General features: G+C 30.2%; 1 long non-coding RNA gene across 1 annotated transcript in view; it reads right to left on the bottom strand.

Moving 5' to 3' along the window:
- LOC127731638 (uncharacterized) overlaps positions 1-13,211 on the bottom strand; it is a 46,788-nt gene extending 33,577 nt beyond the window's left edge. The window contains exon 1 of the long non-coding RNA XR_007995654.1: positions 12,987-13,211. This is a non-coding gene — a long non-coding RNA (uncharacterized LOC127731638). The remainder of the gene's footprint in view (positions 1-12,986) is intronic.
- Between the last annotated feature and the right edge of the window lie 7,938 nt (positions 13,212-21,149).

The following is a 21,149-nucleotide window of genomic DNA, read 5'->3' as shown; positions in this document are numbered from 1 at the left end:
TTATTGGTTCTTTTAATTTTCTGCTAAATAAAGTACATTATAGCACAATCATAGCATGCTCAGAATGTTTGTATACCACTTAAAAAATATAAAATTATATCATTTGAAATGAGTACCCTATTTAGCAGTCATGCATTTTAATGTCACTAGGTTAATTAGTTTTCACAAAATGTAAATGATATAACAGTAAAGATAATTATAGCCCTGTTTGTGTTGATTAAGAGTCCATTTGTGTCTTTATTTTATTATAAATCTGTCATTGGTATCGGTACATTTGTAAAACAGGTTGGGTTCTTTGTCTCAAAATATGACAAATGTAAATGATAAGTTACTAACATTTTGTTTGAATTGTTTAAAAATTGCCATATTTCTTCTTTTATATGAAAATAAATGAACTTTTATATTCAGTCAGTCATTTCAAGTGCCTCTAGATGAGTTGTATAAATTGTGATTAGGCTAAGGATATTGATGCTTACACTTATGTTGGTGTTAAATAAGAGTGCAACAATTGCTGTATTTTATGAAAATATGAACTGCCATGTTTTAATACTTTTTGTACATCAGGTTAGACGGTTTTTCGTAAAATAAAACGAATATCAGAAAAAAGATACACACATTTTGTTCGCATTGTTTAAACATGTCAATGTTTCTCCTTTTATAAAACAATTATGCGCTGTTGGTTGCAATCAAATAGTTATAATGCTTCTGGATAATTAATTAATTTTATAAGATTTGATACTTTAAGGATACAGTTGCCTAAACTTTTGTTTTTTTTTATTTGGAATAAGAATGTAATTTTTGTTTTGTTTAACTGAAGTTCATGAACAACCATTTGATTTTTGTACTTTTTGTACATCATAATGGGTTTATTTTCATAAAATATAATGAATATATGCAATACGTGGCAAACATTTTAAACACATTGTTTAAAAATGTCAGTATTTCTTCTTTTTATAAAAACATTCATGCACTGTTGTTTGCAATTACCCTCTAGATGGGTTATTTTTTTTTTAATAAACTTAGATTGCAGATGATTAAACTTACTTGTGTATTGAATAAGGGCTAAATTATTTCTTTATTTTGATGAAAATCATGAACCACTATTGGTTTTTAGTACTTTTTGAACATAAATAGGTTGTGTTTCGTAAATTATGATGATTATAACGGATAAGTTAGTAAATTTTGTTTGTATTGTTTAAAAATACCCATATTTCTTCTTTTTTCATGAAAATAAATGCACTTTTATTCGCAAATCAACATTTCAACCGCCTTTTGATGAGTAACGTTTATGATGTATGGATACACGAATAATGCATTAACTTGTTTTTTTTTTATAAATGGCGAAATTAAGAAGATATTTTGCCATTTTAAGAACCAAAATGATGAACCACTAATGTTTTTCATAAATTATGATGAATATAACAGTTAAGTTAGTTAAATTGTGTTTGCATTGCTTAAAAATACCAACATTTCTTCTTTCTTATCAAAATCAATGCACTTTTATAGACAAATGGTCATTGTATACGCTTTTGATGAGTTTTTTTTATAAAATGTGGATATTCGAAGAATAAAGATTCTTTAACTTATGTGTGTAGAATAAGATTGCAATTATTTCTTTAATGCCATTGCATTTTAGTACTATTTGTACCTCAACTTGGGTTGTTTTTCTGAATATTAGAGAAAGATGCTCACATTTTTTTTTTGAAAAAAATCAAGGCACCTGTATTTAAAATCCGTCGTTTCAAAGGCCTCAGGATGAGATATTTTATAAAATATGAATAATCTAATAGTTGTTGGTACTTTCGAGCATCAGGATGGATTGTTTTTTGTATGATTTGATGAATATCAAAGAAAAGATACAAACAATTTGTTCTCATTGTTTAAAAAACTCAAAATGACTTCTTATTATAAAAAATAGAGTAATGTAGTTTTGAATGCCTCTGGATAAGTAATTATTGTTATAAAATTTGAATACTATAAGCATGATAAGGATACAGATGCTTAAACTTTTGTTTGTATTGAATAAAAATTGAATTATTGTTTTATTCAAAATTAAATGGAATTCATGAACAATCCTTTGATTTGTGTTTTTTGAATGAATAATTGACTGCAAACATACATTATTAAAAAATGCCAATTTTTCTTCTTTTTATAAAAACATTATGCACTGTTGTTTGCAATCAATTATTCATAATGCCTCTGGCTGGATTATTTCTTTATTCTAATGAAACTAATGAACCTCGTTTGTGTTTCGTAAATTATGATGAATATAACAAATAAGTTAGTAACATTTTAAAATTGTGGTTTTCATAAGATATGATCATTAAAAAGCATAATAAAAATACCAAACTTAGAAGCATATTCAAAACGTAAAAATGCATAAAGACTTCCAAAATCAATCGCTTACAATCAACGGAACAAGTGTAAAACAATTGTTGTATTCCTGACTTCGTACAGGCATCTTCCGACGAAAATGGTGGGTTAAACCTTGATTAAAAGCTAGTTAAACCTTCAACTTGTATGACAGTTGTTTATCTTATCAGAAAAAAAGATACTAAAAATGTTGTTCGAATTGTTAAAAAATGCAATTAGTTTTTATCAAAAATAGTGCCCTGTTGTTTGTCATCATTTCTTTAAAATGCCTCTGGATACGTTATTTTTCATATACTTATAATAACTTAAGGATTAATATGCTTAAACTTTTGTTTGTGTTGAAAAAGAATGCAATTATTTCTTTATTTTAATGTAAATCATGACCCACCATTGGATTTTAGTACAAATGTGAGTAGTATATGGATATAGATACCTTTACAGTTTTGTGTTAAATTCAAATACAATTATTTCTTCATTTTATTATATTGTAATGGAAATCATCAACCATATAATTATTTTTGCACATCAGGAATAGTTGTTCTACATAAAAGATGATGAATGTAAGAGAAAACATACTTTATATTTTGTTTGCATTTTTTATAGTGTCCCCTTTGCATATTTCTTTAATTCATTAAAATCATGCACCTAAATTTGCAATATTTGTTTGACTGATTTTTAGACCATTTCGGCAAATTTAGTAGATTTTAGCAATCGCAATTAACAACGTTTTAGCACTAGTCGGGTTTGATGAAAAAATGCCTTTATATTAACTACAATCGCATTTTTTTATAAAATTAAAATTTTAGTTCTATCAGCATATTTCACCTCACTATTAACAAACGTAACATTTTAGATGTGATAACTTTGCTTAGTGATTAGTTTTAACTTGTCGGGCTTCTTTTTTTTCCGTTTTAGTTTGTAAAATTTCATTATGTGACCTAGTAGAGTTCAAAACGTCAGAAATTACGGTAAATCGGTCCGATTAGTCAAAGACTTTCGCTATTAGTCTGATTGATTGATGACGGGAGTTTAGCGTGAACTTGACTGATCGATGACTGCTGACTGATCGTTGAAACAGTAACTCCTAAGGTTGTAAGTCCTATAGTTTCGTGTACGTTGGTGAAATTTCATATTCTTTTTTTTATATCTAATATGTTCGCAATTGTAAACGTCTCAGCATTAGTAAAAGAGGGACGAAAGATACCAGAGGGACAGTCAAACTCATAGATCGAAAACAAACTGACAACGCCATGTCCAAAAATAAAAACACAAACAGACAAATAAAAGTACAGATGACACAACATAGAAAACGTAAGAATAAGCAACACAAACCCCACCAAAAAGTAAGTGAGCAAACATTTTACTTATCAATAACTTACAATACCAACATTAAAGGTCTTTGATAAGCTGTATTTTGCAAAACTGTTCAGATTGTAGTTCCTCAATGTTCTTCTTTTTCATACTTTATTTAGTCTTTCAACTTTATTTTATTCGATCGTCATTTTTTTTAAAAAGAAACACAGAGCTGGGGGTTGACAAGTATTCAGATTGTATCTTTAATACATGTTTTTTACATGAGGTTCTTCACTTTTGATAATGAATGTCACATTTCAAGCATTTTGCATTTTTATTATGTTTGTTTATCAACTAGAACGTAATCAAATGTTGTTCACCACATTCGTTCTATATGACAAGAAGGTTTCCTAATACCGTACCAAACGAGATGATAAAGTGATGGAATAAGATGAGTAAAAATAACCTAACAAATTGGTCAATTAGGTATCAGTATTATATTTAAAAAAAAAAATCTAAGTAATTTAAATTCAAACAGAAACAATTGAACAATACACATTCATATGGGGTTTTTCAAAGATGTTTGACATCAACCTGTTTCCCTCTTCTATAACACGTATGGTTAAAGTGATCAATTCGATCATAAAAACATTCAATGTAACTTTATTTTGTTTAACAACCCGAAACTTAATATATGTCCAAATAATGTAGTTAGAAAACAAAATCGTTATATTTGTATAGACCAAATACTTCCGAATTGATTCATTTTTTGCATAGAATTAAACATGCACTGACAGTAGTAATATATTATATCATAAAACAATATAAAAAATATACCAGGATAAAAATTATGTATGCCAAACGCTCGTTTCGTCTAAATAAGAGGCGGAAAATACCAAAGAGACAGTCAAACTTAAAGGTAGAAAATAAACTGACAACGCCATGGCTAAAACCCAAACTGACAAAAAGACACCAAACAGTATACTAAATACACAAAACCGGATATGATTGTATGTACTGTTTGTTGATGATTTACCTTCATGGAAAGCGTTCAAACCAGAACAATTTAAAGCCAAGGATTTATAATAACCGAAACAGTTAAAGTATGTGACCATAATGAACCTGTAGTTCAGTAGTTGTCGTTGGTTCGTGTCTGTTATATTTGTTTTTCGTAAATTGTTTTGTTATAAATTAGCAGTTAGTTTTATCAATCGAATTGTGTCATATTGTTCATGTCGGGCTCTTTTATAGCCGACCATACGGTATGGGTTTTTCTCATTGTTGAAGGATGTACGGTTGCCTATAATTGCTTACATTCACTTCATTTGAACGTTGGTGTATAGCTGTCTCATTGTCAATCATACCACATCTCCTTATTTTTATATAAACAAAACTGGTTGAATCAACCTAAGGTTAACTTTAATTGCATGTGTTGAAACCTAAGTTTTTTTAATGATTGATCAATCTATTAAGCGAAACTTTGAAATCATACAAATATCACATTTCAATATTTGGTATGATTAATGACAATACTAATTCAATAATCTGAAAGAACAAGCTGTCATCTTAACATGTTCACTTTACTACTTATTCAATTAATTTCATTGTCGTTTCTATAATTAATTGCTTAATGGTATACTGTATTCTATGAATATTTATTTGAATATTTCAGCTTGTAAGTGTCAAGTAGCAAACAGATAAGTATAGCGTATACAAGTATCTATGCAATTCATCATATAACGATATTTATACAATGGTGTTAGTAGAGTAGTAAAGTAAAAAAATAAACATACCATGAAAATGATGTGCGATAGACGCGCGTTCCGTCTACAAAATAGGCGGAAATACCAAAACTGACATTCAAACTAATTAGTCGAACATAAACTGACAACGCCATGGCATAACCTCAACAGACAAAACGACAAACAACAATATACAAAAAACAAAATAACCGGGATTGATTTCATGTGCTGTTTTCTAAATTTACCTTAACGGGAAACGCTCAAAGCAGAAATGTTTAAAACCGATGGTTATTTCATTAATCGTCGCCAGGCAAAGTTGTTTCCGATTAATAATAAATGTATGACGTCTGTTTTTAAAACAAATTTCTAGAATTACAAAAAAAAAAAAAAAAAAATATGCGTTGTCTTTTGTGTTATTCAATATATATATATATATAGATTCTACCACTGCATCGAGTGTGATACGATATTTATCCACTCGAGACAGTTAAATTTTCAAATTTAAACGCGAGGCTCGCCGAGCGTTTTAAATATTTAAAATTTAATTGTCGAGAGTGGATAAATATCGTATTACTCGAGATTTGGTGGTGGAATCTGTTTCTCTAATGATTTTCAAACAATACGCAGGCAAATTTATTCCTTCTTTTCGAATGATCTGCAAAAGGATGTGTTCTTTCTATGTGACGTCACAATAGGAAATTCAGAGGAAAGCAAGAAAATTCGACGTCATAATCGGATTTTAGCCAATGAAGAACTGAGATCAAACGAATCACACGTTGATTAAATTTTTTTTATACAATGGGTGCAGAAAGGGATAAAATGACGAAGAATTAGAGAAATATATATATATCATATCACTACTATTTCAAATATATGCATTATTTAACTTTATTCCGTAACTGTCAAAAACCAAATCGAAAACTGATACTAAAAACTTTGAACATTTGTTGTCATATGAATCATATGACAAATGGCAGTCGTCTTATAAAAGTGGATAAAGGTGATAGTTGCAATGTTTGACAATATAAAAACTGTTGCATAAATAACACTGTTACTTTGCTTATAAAAAAATCAAATAAACTTGAATATTTTAATTTGATAAATTATGTGTTCAGTCATTAATCTATTAGCGAATAGGATAAACATTACAAAATGTGGTAGAATTGTCAATGAGACAGCTACCCAACATAGAGTAAATTATGTTGATGTTAGTTGCAATAAGTCACATTACGGGCTTTTCCAATAGTGAGAAATACAAATACCGTATATTAAGTAAGCTAAAAAAATCCTAAAATGACAATATGTGAACCATTTCAAACTATAGAAAAATAGTTAGGTCCGATAGGTAAATAAATTTTGACAAAAGTCATGATATAATATGTTCTCGTTGTAGCTGTACCTGTGGAGAGTAAGTATTGAAGATAAAGCTTACGATTTATAGTTTTCTTCGATGGCGCGGATGTACATTATATGCATTAGTCATCAAAAGAAGTACATATAATGATTATACACAATTGTATAACTGATAGCTATACGCGTAGTATAACATGTTTATTTTTTCAATTAATTTGTTTCATATTTAAAATTTACATGAACAAGTACAATACATCTAATTACTAACTGATCGATAAGGATATGCACAAAATAGCATGTTTCTGCGGTAGTATCTTTTAAAATTGTTTTTGTAAAGAGATAAGGTAATTTATGTTTGCAAGTTGCTTCTTATGAAGGACACTATTTGTTTAGTTAAGTGGTATGGTCGTCTCTGACATAACTCGGTTTCATTTGAAAAGATTGATACTCTTATAGACCGGATACATACTCATCAGATACAGATAATTTCAAAAAATAAAGTGACTATATATATATTAATCAAAATACAGAACTAGCATGTACTGTTATTAGAGGATCTATACTATCACTTTTACAAAGGGGAGACGATGTTCTTGTTAAAATGCTGCAACATCGGAAGACATGAATTGTATGACTGCTGTTCCATAAAACTGATCGTAAGCAACATCAGTCCAAAATATTTATTGAGTCAAATCGTGACCAAATACAAGATCAAACAAATAAACCAATAACAGTCCTTAAGGATTTGTTCAGTATATCAAACTAGTTAGATATTTCAAAACTAGATATACGGAAGTATATGTAATGTTGAGGGCAATAAAACTTCTAAGATGTAAGCAAACATTCACTCACACCTATGACGAACAAAGTTTTAACTTGCAATGCGTTTCAAATATGATGCATATACTAAGGTAAAACACAAAACATTCATTTCATTTATTTTTTCAGATTGATGAAATGTATATGGGAGTAAAGATACAGCAAGTAACAAAACATTTGCGAGACACAGAAATCATATAAAACACTTTCTTCTGATAAAACAATAATGGAAAACAAATATAATGTTTCCTTGTTTTATTTGTATGTTAGTTTTATGTTGTAATATGTGTGATTCTGACAACATAAAAAGACAAACTTTGCAAATAGTTTACTAAAATGGATCACACGAATCATTCATACTTTGATATTTTCGTTTATCAGATAACAATTAAATTTTCTCTTGTGACTTAGTATTATATCAATTTCGAAATAATTAGCTACACTTCATAAAAATCAAGTGTTACAAAACAACAATGAATTATTGACATTTTAGTGTCCGTTGTTAGAAAAAGAACCTAAACCATTCGATTTTTTTTTACTTTTCTATGTATCCTACATTTAATTTTAGTGTAGAACCTTACGTATTAAAAAGCATTATAACGTGTCGTTTAAGTATTTAAGCAATTGATTCGAAACAAATTAAAATTGTACATTTTTCTAGTACTTCAAGTTATTGTTCAAGTTAACCACAATATGTATATATCCTACACTGTATTTCTGAATGTGAATTCAATCATCAGACATATATTTGATTAATCCGTTGTGTCTGCCATTAAAATAGTAACCACGTAGATTGTATTATATTTCTATTTAGTATTTTAGTAATATGTATGATTTTTGTGAATGTTAATTTTCTTGCTTTATAGAATTTTATGATTATATTTCAATACGTTTTCTTTCTTTTTAATGACATAAACCTTGCAACTAGTTTGACTAGAATGTTTTTGTACCTGTTTTGCCAACATCGAGAACAAGTCCAGTAAACACTTGACTGCGTCCGTCATTCCGTTCTTTCGTAATTCCTTTCGTACGTCCGACAGACCTTTGATAGAAAACTTCGTCGAAGTTTTCGCGGCTTCGTTGAAAGAGAATTATATTATATTTGGTGTGCAGCTTGATAATGTTGAATTGTAGCGTGTAAAACAATTGTTACATCTGCTGTACAGCCTCTTTCTGTTTGCCGATAGTTCAAAATATTACAAGGACACTTTTCGTCAAAGTTTTCTTGGCTTGATTGAATGGAAGTGATAAGTTATGTTTTAGTGTACATGTCCCTCAATCAATAGACTAGTTTCCATTTCGTTGCATTTTTGTCCAAATCTTTGGTTTTAGTAAACATCATTCGTGCGTTTAGGGGCATCGTCACTTCCTTCCAATGTTGAGCGAGCGGTTAGAAAATATGATTTTATGTTGCTCGAATCATTCGGCAAATTAAATTCTTATAATTGATAATCAGCGCAGTTGTCATTATGGAATTGTGATTAAGTACCTACGGAACAAACATAATATTTAGATTAGCCTGCATAATGATGATCACGAAGATGCTTGATGAACTTTGATAGTGCAGGGATACAGGCGGTCCCCTCTATCTGAAAAATTACGTCATAAAGGCGCGCATATTTGACAAACTTTTTCGGCGAAGACCATAACTCGAAAGGGGTCTACTGTATGCTGTGACGCAGATCCAGACACGGTGTTTCTCTTGTTTTAAATACGATAGAGAAAATTGTTAAATAATCGTGCAAACACATGGATCGGTCGTACTTTTATATCTAACGATTTCGGATACATATCTTAGTTTACACTTGACGCTCGTGCCTGTTAACAATATACATAATTCATTAACACGGGTATGCGTATTAATGAAAACCTGCTCCAAAGTGTTAAGAGAAAGAACTACTGATATCGCCAATTGATAATTTTTACGAATTGGTTGACCGATATATGTTTGTGTCTCAATTCACTAGCTACATGTTATAAATCATTTGATAAAGATACATTTTTCTGATTCTGTCTGATTGTTACATTCTGTAGGCATTCACTTCTTACGGATTTAAGGAATAAAATTACATAAGGTATTGATAGTTTGAATCTGAAATAAAAGTTTAAACACAAAAAATATATCTGTGAATATGAACGTAAATGTCATGTAGTGTCGATTGCAGTCGTTCTTATTTATAAACCAACCGGAACATATTTTGCTTAGCAAGGAGTAGAGCAAAAACTCATCAAAGAAATAGATAGTGTAAAAAGCTTAACAAATAGTTAAACTCCAGTATATAAGTTCCAATGGTTTTCAAACTTTTTCTGGCTTTGACACTTAGATTGAGCGTAAAAGGGTAGATATTACATACATGAGTCGGACAAACATGATTTGCTTCCGTGAAAATATAAATTGATCGTGTTGCACGGGATGTTAGAATTTGATGATACGTTGCATTTGGTGGCTAATGGAAAAGAACACGAGATTGTGGTTAAAACATAGGAGCATACGCGTAGTTATCTGTGATACAGCTATTTCATAACGAATAACTATATCAAGTTGGCGTCAGTTAACTTTTAAAGAGATGAATCCATCTTTAACAATATGAACACTTTGCTCAGAAGCTTCATCACAAGCAGCAACAATCAATAAAATGAGCAATGATAGGGAAGACACAAAATCTAGAAAATCATATAAATAATGAATGCAGTTAGTGCTGCCATATTTGATTGAGATTGTCGAATAATGAGCATTTCAGGGAATTCTGCATACAAATATTATTATTGGAAGTTGAAATGACAGTTATAATGTTGGCAAATTTTATCCTTTTGTAATTTCTGAATGTACAGTATGTTCCCTATATCCAAGCGCTACTATATGAAACTACATATAAATGATAAATTGTTAATTTTGAGAGAAGAATGGACTATACAAAAGTAAAAGACAAAGGACCAAAAAAGACCCCCTGAAAAACTGATTGAAATAAACCCTATCAAACATTGTGGTGGTCGTATATACCCTGAAATATAGATGGAGTACCGAAATAATATTCCAACCATTATCCACCCCCCTCCCCCCCCTAACGAAGACATCAGATGTAAATAAAAAAAACAATTTTACGGAATTTTTTTTACACCATTACCAAAAATTCACTAAAATATATTCGAAATCAAGCATTTAAAAGCGTAATATGTACTACTTAAATAATGATGCTGTTAATTTGTTTGGAAATTGTAATGTAAAGATTAGAAGTAATACCTATTGAAGACATTTTTTTGAATCTGGAATTTATCTATTTCTTTCTTAATATACCAAAAAAAACTCGAGTTTTCTTAGTTAGTAACAAATGCAGCCACGAGTTTTGTTTTTGGTAGTAAAGCACAAACAAATCCCTGACTAAAAGAACTGTTATCCAATATGAGAAATCACACTGAAAAGCCTTTCAAAACAGGCAGCTCAAAGTGGAAACCAGCACTAACAATCTAGTTGTTGCCGAAGTTGAAAATCAAATGGAAATTAAAGGTATAGCAGCAATGATGATAACTCTTGGAGACTCGAAGTTTTTCTGGGATGTATATGTAGCAACAATTGGTGATGATTTACCTTCATGGAAAGCGTTCAAACCAGAAATGTTTAAAGCCAAGGGTTTATGATAACCGAAAAAATTAAAGTATATGACCATAGAGAACATGTAGTTTAGTAGTTGTCGTTGGTTCGTGTCTGTTATATTTGTTTTTCGTAAATTGTTTTGTTATAAATTAGCAGTTAGTTCTCTCAATTGAATTGTTTCATATTGTTCATGTCGGGCTCTTTTATAGCCGACCATACGGTATGGGTTTTTCTCATTGTTGAAGGCTGTACGGCTTCCTATAATTGCTTACATTCACTTCATTTGAACTTCGGTGTATAGCTATCTCATTGGCAATCATACCACATCTCCTTTTTTTATATAAACAAAACTGATTAAATTAACCTAAGGTTAACTTTAATTGTATGTGTTGAAAACTAAGTTTTTTAATGATTTCTAAATCTATTAAGCAAAACTTTGAAATCATACAAATATCACGTTTCAATATTTGGCATGATTAATGAGAATATTAATGTTATATTCTGAAAGAACAAGCTGTCATCTTAACATGTTCACTTTACTACTTATTGAATTTTTTTCATTGTCGTTTCTTTAGTTCATTGCTTAATGGTATGCTGTATTCTATGAATATTTATTTGAATTTTTCAGCTTGTAAGTGTAAAGTAGCAAACAGATAAGCATAGCGTAAAATTATGTATGCAATTCATAATATAACGATATTTATACAATGGTGTTAGTACAATAGTAAAGTAAAACAATAAACAAACCACGAACATGATGTGTGATAGACACGCGTTCCGTCTACAAAAGAGGCAGAAATACCAAACAGACATTCAAACTAATTAGTCGAACATAAACTGACAACACCATGGCATGAACCTCAATAGACAAAACAACAAACAACAGTATACAAAAAAACAAAAAACCGGAATTGATTTCATTTTCTGTTTTCTAAATTTACCTTAACGGGAAACGCTCAAAGCAGAAATGTTTAAATCAAAGGACGTATAATAATCAGCATAGTTCAAGTATATGACCATAGGGAACATACACGAAAATAATAATACCAACTTAACGTCAACATTGCTTGAGGGTGTTAAAACCTAAGTTTCTTTATAATTTCTGAATTTATTAAGCGACACTTTGAAATCATACAAATATCAAATTTCAATATTTGGCATGACTAATGACTTTACTATTGAATAATCTGACAGACCAAGCTTTCAAATCGAAATGTTCTACTATCACTTTACTACAAATTCAATTAATTCCATTTTCGTTCTAATAATTCATTGCTAAATGGTATGCTGTATTCTATGAATATTTATTTGATTTTTTAAGTAAGTAAGTGTCAAGTAGCAAACAGATAAGTATGGCGTTCAATTATATATTCAATTTATAATATAACAATATTTATATAATGGTGAACGTAGTGTAGTAAAGTAACATAATAAACATACCATTTTAAGAGAGAAATAGTCGAAAAAAGTATTTAAAAATGGGTTGGGAAAACACTATTATCTGCTTTTCTTTGAAACAACCCTTTTGAAAATAAGAAATTGTATTTTTCAAATTATTGTTGTCAAGTATTGAAATATGAGAATACATTATGAAATAATATGACTTGATTATGACAGGCGATTAATAGTTTATAAAGCTTGAATCATGTGATTATTTATGCAGCCACTGGATATGCTAATTACGTGAAAATATCCAAATTTTTCCTAGTGTCACATCTTGGTATATCTTTTTTTTTTATAGTAAGGCAACAGTAGTTAACCGATGTCCAAATTGTGACTATATGTTTAGTCTTGTTTATTCTTTTTGATTATACCTATCATTTAATTGCTTTTCAAAAAATAGAATGTTGTGCTACATACCATGTATATACTCCTGATTATGCAGTAACTACTCATCAATAGGCGATCAGCAAAAGAACATCACATTATCAATATGCTAGTATTTTCATAATATACATTTCATTTTTTTGTTCTACTATGATAGCTATATAATTTACTACTGGACACCATAGATACAAAACACCTACAGACAACATTGATGCTATCGCGATTTTCAAAACAATATGCTGAACACAGTAAAATTTATAAACTGGTGTTTTTGAGATGAGTATTTGCTGTATCGTGATTGTCTAAAATTATTCCTCAGATTTTAAACTTGTATTTTTTTTTTTTTTATTTTTCAGTTAAATGTAAGTGTTTTGTGCCATAAAAGATAAGTATATTTCGATTATTTTACAAAAAATAAAAAAAATGAAAGAACAATAGATAATGAATGTTGTGTATGGTGTTTTTATTGAAATTGGACAATATAAAACAGTTCTAATCAAAAAGACGCAATTATATAGAAGTAACAAAACCCATTCATATATGAGAAGCAATGCGATATTTTGATCAGTATGATTTTAAACGAAATGCTAAGTAGTCTAAATTCAAACGTGAACAAATAGACAATAATTTGCATTGTTGTTTATCAATATATTTAACAACACCCTGCTTCCAAATTGATTTAAACGTTGTGTAGGTAAATCATTACGACGTAATAACCTGCCAAATACACCGCCATTTGTAACAGAGTCTTGCATAAAACAGTATATAAACTTATTTAAGAGATCAGGTTCATAATGTTGTACATGTATCTGTAAACGGACAATGTTTGAAAGTTTTATAACCTTTGATAAATTTTATTTTTTTTAATTGATAAAAGAACAAACATGTTTTTCAGTTGCACATGTATATGTAAACAGACAGTATTTGAAAGTTTTATAACCTTCGATACGCACAGTTAACTAATTATCACTCACATATGGAAGTTTTATATTTTTTAATTTATATAAGAACAAACATGTTTTTTCCGTCAAACGGAGTTGCATTTGCTATTTGTTATGACAGTAAGACAGATCAGGCAATAGAAGACTGAAGTTCAACCAGTGCTTATGTCTAAATTGTAACAATATTTCTTTATCTTGTGTCTTCTTTCTCATTATTCCTTTCATGTTATATATCTATATGTCCAATCAATGTATCAATTGCCGATATGTACAGTCACTAGAAGACCAGTGCTTCAGAAAACATTATATGTTTGTTATTATAAAATATTACAAACACAAAATTTTAATTTTGACATGATTACTGACTATAACATTCAACAAAAAGCTGTCAGTTCTACTATCACTTTACTACGTATCCTAAGGTGGCTTCTATAACTCATTGCTTGATGGTATGCTTTATGCATGATCATTTACTTGATTTTATTTATTTTTTTTTGCAGTCGGTAAGTGAATAGTTTCAAACAGATAAGTATAGTTTACAATTATATTGCAATTTATAACATGACGATAGTCTTTGAAACTTGTATAATGCACTTAATTATGCAGGTTGCAATAAGCGAAATGATCTAATTGCGTAACGATATTCCAAGTTATCCAAACATCGTATATGTTTAGTATGTCCGTATTTCTGAAAAAAAAGGTGACAATATGTCTAGCTTGTAACAATATTTTTTGATCTTGTGACTTCTTTCTCATTATTCCTTTCATGTACTATATCTATATGTCCAAGCAATGTATTAATTCCCTATATGTACATACTATGCTGTAAACCAGAGTTCCTGGTTATTTAATTGATCGTCGTCATTCAAAGTTGTTTCCGATTAATACTAAATGTATGACGTCTGTTTTTAAAACATAGTTCTAGAATTACAAAAAAAACCATCATGTGTTGTCCTTTGTGTTATTTAATATATATATATATATATATCATACCATTACTATTTCAAATATATGCATTATTTAACTTTAGTTGGTAACTGTCAAGTACCAAATCGAAAACTAAAACTACAAACTTTGAACATTTGTTGTCATAGGAATCATATGATAATTGGCAGTCTTCTTATAAAAGTGGAAAAAGGTGATAGTTGCAATGTTTGAAAATTGTTATCAAGATGCATAAATAACACTGTTACTTTGCTTACAAAAAAATCAAACAGACTTGAATATTTTAATTTGATAAATTATGTGTTCAGTCATTAATTTATTAGCCAATAGGATAAACATTACAACATGTGGTAGAATTGTCAATGAGACAGCTACCCAACATAGAGTAAATTATGTTGATGGTAGTTACAATAAGTCACATTACGGGCAATATAGAGTAAATTATGTTGATGGTAGTTACAATAAGTCACATTACGGACAATATAGAGTAAATTATGTTGATGGTAGTTACAATAAGTCACATTACGGACAATATAGAGTAAATTATGTTGATGGTAGTTACAATAAGTCACATTACGGGCAATATAGAGTAAATTATGTTGATGGTAGTTACAATAAGTCACATTACGGACAATATAGAGTAAATTATGTTGATGGTAGTTACAATAAGTCACATTACGGGCAATATAGAGTAAATTATGTTGATGGTAGTTACAATAAGTCACATTACGGACAATATAGAGTAAATTATGTTGATGGTAGTTACAATAAGTCACATTACGGACAATATAGAGTAAATTATGTTGATGGTAGTTACAATAAGTCACATTACGGACAATATAGAGTAAATTATGTTGATGGTAGTTACAATAAGTCACATTACGGGCTGTTCCAATAGTGATAAAAACAAAAACAGTATATTAAGTAAGCTAAACAAATCCCAAAACGACAATGTGCGAACCATTTCAAACTATAGAATTTACACTGTTAGGTCCGATAGGTAAATAAATTTTGACAAAAGTCCGACGATGATATAACATGTTCTCATTGTAGCTGTACCTGGGGAGAGTAAGTATTGTTGATAAAGCTTACGATTTATATTTTTCTTCGATGGCGCGGATTCACATTATATGCATTAGTCATCAAACGAAGTACATATAATGATTATACAAAATTGTATCACTGATACCTATACACGTAGTATAACATGCTTATTTTCAATTAATTTGTTTCATACTTAAAATTTACATGAAAAAGTACAATACATCTAATTACTAACTGATCGATAAGGATATGCACACAAAGGCATTTTTCTGCGGTAGTATCTTTTAAACTTGTTTTTGTGAAGAGATAACGTAATTTGTGTTTGCAAGTTGCTTCTTATGAAGGAAACTATTTATTTAGTTAAGTGGTATGGTCGTCTCTGACATAAATCGGTTCCATTTGAAAAGATTGGTACTCTTATAGACCGGATACATACTCATCATATACAAATATTTTCAACAAATAAAGTGACTATATATATTTATCAAAATACAGAGCTAGCATGTACTGTTTGTTAATAAGGGATCAATAGTACACTGTTACAAAGGGGAGATGCAGTTCTTTTTGAAATGTTAACACGACTTGTATGACTGTTGTTCCTTAAAAATGAACCTAAACAACATCAGTCTACACTATTTATTGTTTCAAATCGTGCCCAAATACAAGATCAAACAAATGAACCAATAACAGTCATTAATGAGTTGTTCAGTATATTATAAAATTGAGAATGGAAATGGGGAATTTGTCAAAGATCATAAAAGACAACAACCCGACCAAAGGGCAGAAAACAGCCCAAGGCCACCAATGGGTCTTCAACACAGCGATAGACTAGTCTGTTATCTTAAACTTAAAAATATGGAAGTTATGTTGTGGACAACAAAACTGCGAACATTTAAGCAAACCTTCACGTATATCGTTGACGAACTAAGTGTTAATTTGCAATGCGTTTTAAGAAGGATAAACAAATTGCATCCAGGAAGCAGATAGCACAAATTTATAACATCACTTGTAAACATGTATGATGATAATTTTAAGTTAAACAAAAACAACCATTGTATTTATTTCTTCAGATGGGTGAAATTCATAACACAACAGTGACAGCCAGTAATAAACATTAGCGAAACACAGAAATGATGGAAAACACTTCCTTCCGATGAAAGAACAATATTAAACAATCTGAATATAATGTTTCCTTGTTTTATTTGCATGCACGTTTTATGTTTAAAATATATATGATTCTGATACATCAAAATAGAAACTTTACAATTTGTTTTCCTAAAATCTGTATTAACCACAAAATGATTATGTCGTACGTGTTGCATCACACGAATCAATCGTACTTTGATATTTTCTTATGTCAGATAATTATTAAATGCTCTCTCGAGACTGAGTATTATATCAAATTCAAAATAATTAGCTACACTTCTTACCAATCAAGTGTAATATAACTACAATGTATAACCTAGTGTCTGTTACTCATTCAAATTGATTTCACTTTTCTATTTATCCTACAAATAACGTTATTATAGAACTTAACGTATTGAAAAGCACTATAAACTGTCGGAATAGTCTTTAAGCAATTGATTCGAAACAAATCAAAATTGTAGACTTTTCTAGTACTTCAAGTTATTATTCAAATTGTACACAATATGTCTATAACACTACAATGTATTTCTTAATGTGAATTCAATTATCAGACATATATTTGATTTATACGTTGTTGCTGCTATTAAACTAGTAAACATGTAGATTGAAATTGTATTATATTTAACGCGCGAGACTAAAATACATATTTACGTAATATGTATATGAATGTTATTTTTCTTGTTTTATAAAATGTTATAATTATATTTAAATAGATATAAGAAGATGCGGTATTAGTGCCAATGAGACAACTCTCCATCCATGTCAAAATGTATAAAAGTAAACCATTATAGGTCACAGTACGGTCTTCAACACGGGGCCTTGGCTCACACCGAACAGTTATTTTGAAAACGACTATAAATATGCTGTAAACATATTATACATATTATAACTTGGCTTGATTGAAAGGAATGATGAGTTATGTTTCAGTATACATGTTGTTATGATATTGTTATTATCATGTTTATTTATCTTGGCCTAATTTGTTTTGTGTGGCCTTATAATATGTATAATATGTTTACATCATATATAGAGTTGTTTTCAAAATAATGTCTAGTCTTTCGATATCATGAAATAAATTTTCAACTGGTTTGACTAGAATGTGTTGTACCTTTTTCTCCCACATCGTCATGCCTTTGATAGAACACTTTCGTCAAAGTATTCACGGTTTTGTTGAAAGGGATTTATTTTATATTTGGTGTGCAGCTTGATAATGTTGAGTTGTGGCAACTTTCTGTTTGCCGATAGTTCAAAATATTACAACTCTGATTCTACAAGGAAAATGTTCGAACAAGCTATGGCTTGATTGAAAGGAATGATTAGTTATGTTTTAGTATACATGTTGTTATGATATTGTTATTATCATGTTTATTTATCTTGGCCTAATTTGTTTTGTGTGGCCTTATAATATGTATAATATGTTTACATCATATTTATAGTTGTTTTCAAAATAATGTTATAATTGTGCAGTTTAGAAATCACTGGAACAATCATAGATACTGATGTAATTTAAACTTCTACCGTATTCTAGAAGTTTCATTTCTAAAGTTTTCAAGGAGTTTCCCTTCTACAGTGTTCTAGATGTTTCCGTGACAACTACATATACAGATACCGAAATTAGACTTGTTTAGACATTCATTTACTTGGATTCACAGAAGTTCTCTGAAGTTGTTGTATTGACACTTTATTTACGTTAACTACATCATACTAGATTGGACATATTCCGTACAGTTAAGAGAATAATTCCGGATAACGAAAAGACAAACGATCGGACATATAATTTAACAGTTAAGTTAACATTTCAATTTGTATAATATTTCTTGAAAACTTGTGTATAATAAATCTTGTTAAATTTTTTTATTGATTTGTGTCTTTTGTTGGCTACAAGTCAAAGGTGATTTCTGGCCGTAACAGCAATTGGGGGCTCATCCGGGAAAACGTTAATATCAGATTAAAATTTTCTGTATTTATAGAATAAGAATTAGCCAAACACAATTCTACAAAATGACATGTGATGCCGGTACATTTTTGAAATCGCCAGACATGTAAGGGTTTGATAATTTAAAGAAAGAGGAATAAGTGTTGCTTGCTTAACATCTAAAAATTGATTTTAGAGTATCCATGAGAAAACAAATTATAAAAAATTTGGTAATAAACAAATAAATTTACGCAGAAATTATAGATGAAGAGGCTCTTGAACTTGAAGTAAAAATGTTGATGCTTTCAAATTAAAACAGCTTGCATTGGAACATGAATTTAAATTAAAACAATTGGAAAAAAAATGGAAAACGAAGTTAAAATAAAACAATTGGAAAAAGAAAAAGATGAATTTAAATTAAAACAGGCAGAACTTGAAATGAGGGAAAGGTTAGAGATGGAGAAAATAAAAATTGAAATGGTCAAAGTAGAAAGCAACACTAATGTAGAGTCAAAATCAGAATATTTTGATGCAGCAAAAAATATACGTTTGGTTCCCAGATGTTGTGAAAAAAACAGTTGATAAATATTTTCCACAGTTTGCGAAAATTGCTCAAAACTTGAAATGGCCAAAGCCTTATTGGACTACAATGCTGCAAAAATGTTTTTGAGGGCAAGGCTGCTGAAATTTTCTCAGCACTTTGGTCAGAAAAAAGTTCTGATTATGACACTGTAAAACAGGAAGTTTTGAAAGCTTATAAGCTAGTGCCAGAAGCATATAGACAGAAATTTAGGTCTTATAAAAAGTTTGATTCACAAACCTATGTTGAATTTGCTAGGGAAAAAGAAGATCTATTTGATAAATGGCTTAAGTCAAAGAAAATAGATAACAAATTTGGTAATATAAGACAATTGATGTTATAAGAAGAGTCCAAACAGTGTGTTCATTAAGACTTAAAAACACATTTAGATGACAAAACTGTTGAGACATTACAAGATGCAGCTGTCATTTCCGATAAGTATACCCTTTCATATACAAGAAGTTTCAAAGGTCAAAATGTTTATACTTCGAGCGGAAATTACAAAAATCATAGTACTGAGCGTACTGATAATAAGCATGTTGCACAGAATAAGAGTCAATCCAGTAATAATATGTCTAATCCAAAATTTTATACTTTTGAGAAGAAGTCACTAACTTGTGCTTATTGTAAGAAAAATGGTCACCTGGTGGCTGATTGTTTTAGACTCTAGAAGAAGAATGAAAGAGATAATAAACCCAAATCCAGTGCTTGTACGACACCCCTTGTTACCTATAAGTTGGAATGTCCTGCGAGTCAGGCTTTTAAGTCCAGTTTTTGTGATTACATGGAGGATTATAAACCCTTTATGTCTGATGGGTTTGTTACTATTGTTGATAATACTACTCCTCAGCCCATTAAGATTTTATGGGACACTGGAGCTTCTCAGACTTTGTTATTAGAAGGTGCGCTGCCTTTGTGCGAGGAGACTTCTGTGGCTGCCTCCGTTTTGGTACAGGGTGTGGAGTTAGGTTGTATAGATGTTCCCTTCCATCGTATTTATCTGAAGTCAGTTTTAATTACTGGACCTGTGGGTGTTCGTCCTAATCTCCCTTATTGATAGGAAAGATCTAGCTAGAAACAAGGTGGTTGCTGAACCAATTGTAACTAGTGAACCGATTGTTGGTGTTAAATCACTTGAGGATGATGCTGAACTGTATCCAGCTTGTGTTGTTACTAGGGCGCTGGCAAGAACACAACAAAATGAGGATTTGCAAGAAGACCAGTATGATTATATGGACCTTTCTGACACTTTCCATTGACGGTTCCTGTGGCTCAGAAAAGGCCATGATAAGACCACCTAGTACTAAAAACATGTAATTATGCAATGGCCAGAAGTGAACAGCCATTCGTTTGACAGAAGAAAATTTGGGGAAGAACAAAATAAAGACAATGAGGTTCTTCAGCTCCGCAAGAGGGCTCAACCACAGGAGGAAGCAGACAAAGTGGCCGAATGCTTCTACCATCAAGACGGCATTTTAATGAGAAAATGCAGGCCCCTGATGCTATCCCAGAGGAGGAATGGAGAGTGGTATACCAAGTAGAGATGCCTAAAGTTTATAGGCAAGCAATTATTGGTCTT

This window comes from Mytilus californianus, unplaced genomic scaffold (assembly GCF_021869535.1).
Source record: "Mytilus californianus isolate M0D057914Y unplaced genomic scaffold, xbMytCali1.0.p SCAF_20, whole genome shotgun sequence".
In the NCBI taxonomy this organism is placed as follows: Eukaryota; Metazoa; Mollusca; class Bivalvia; order Mytilida; family Mytilidae; genus Mytilus; species Mytilus californianus.
The sequence above is the reverse complement of the archived record's forward strand: the minus strand, read 5'-3'. Positions and strand labels throughout refer to the sequence as shown.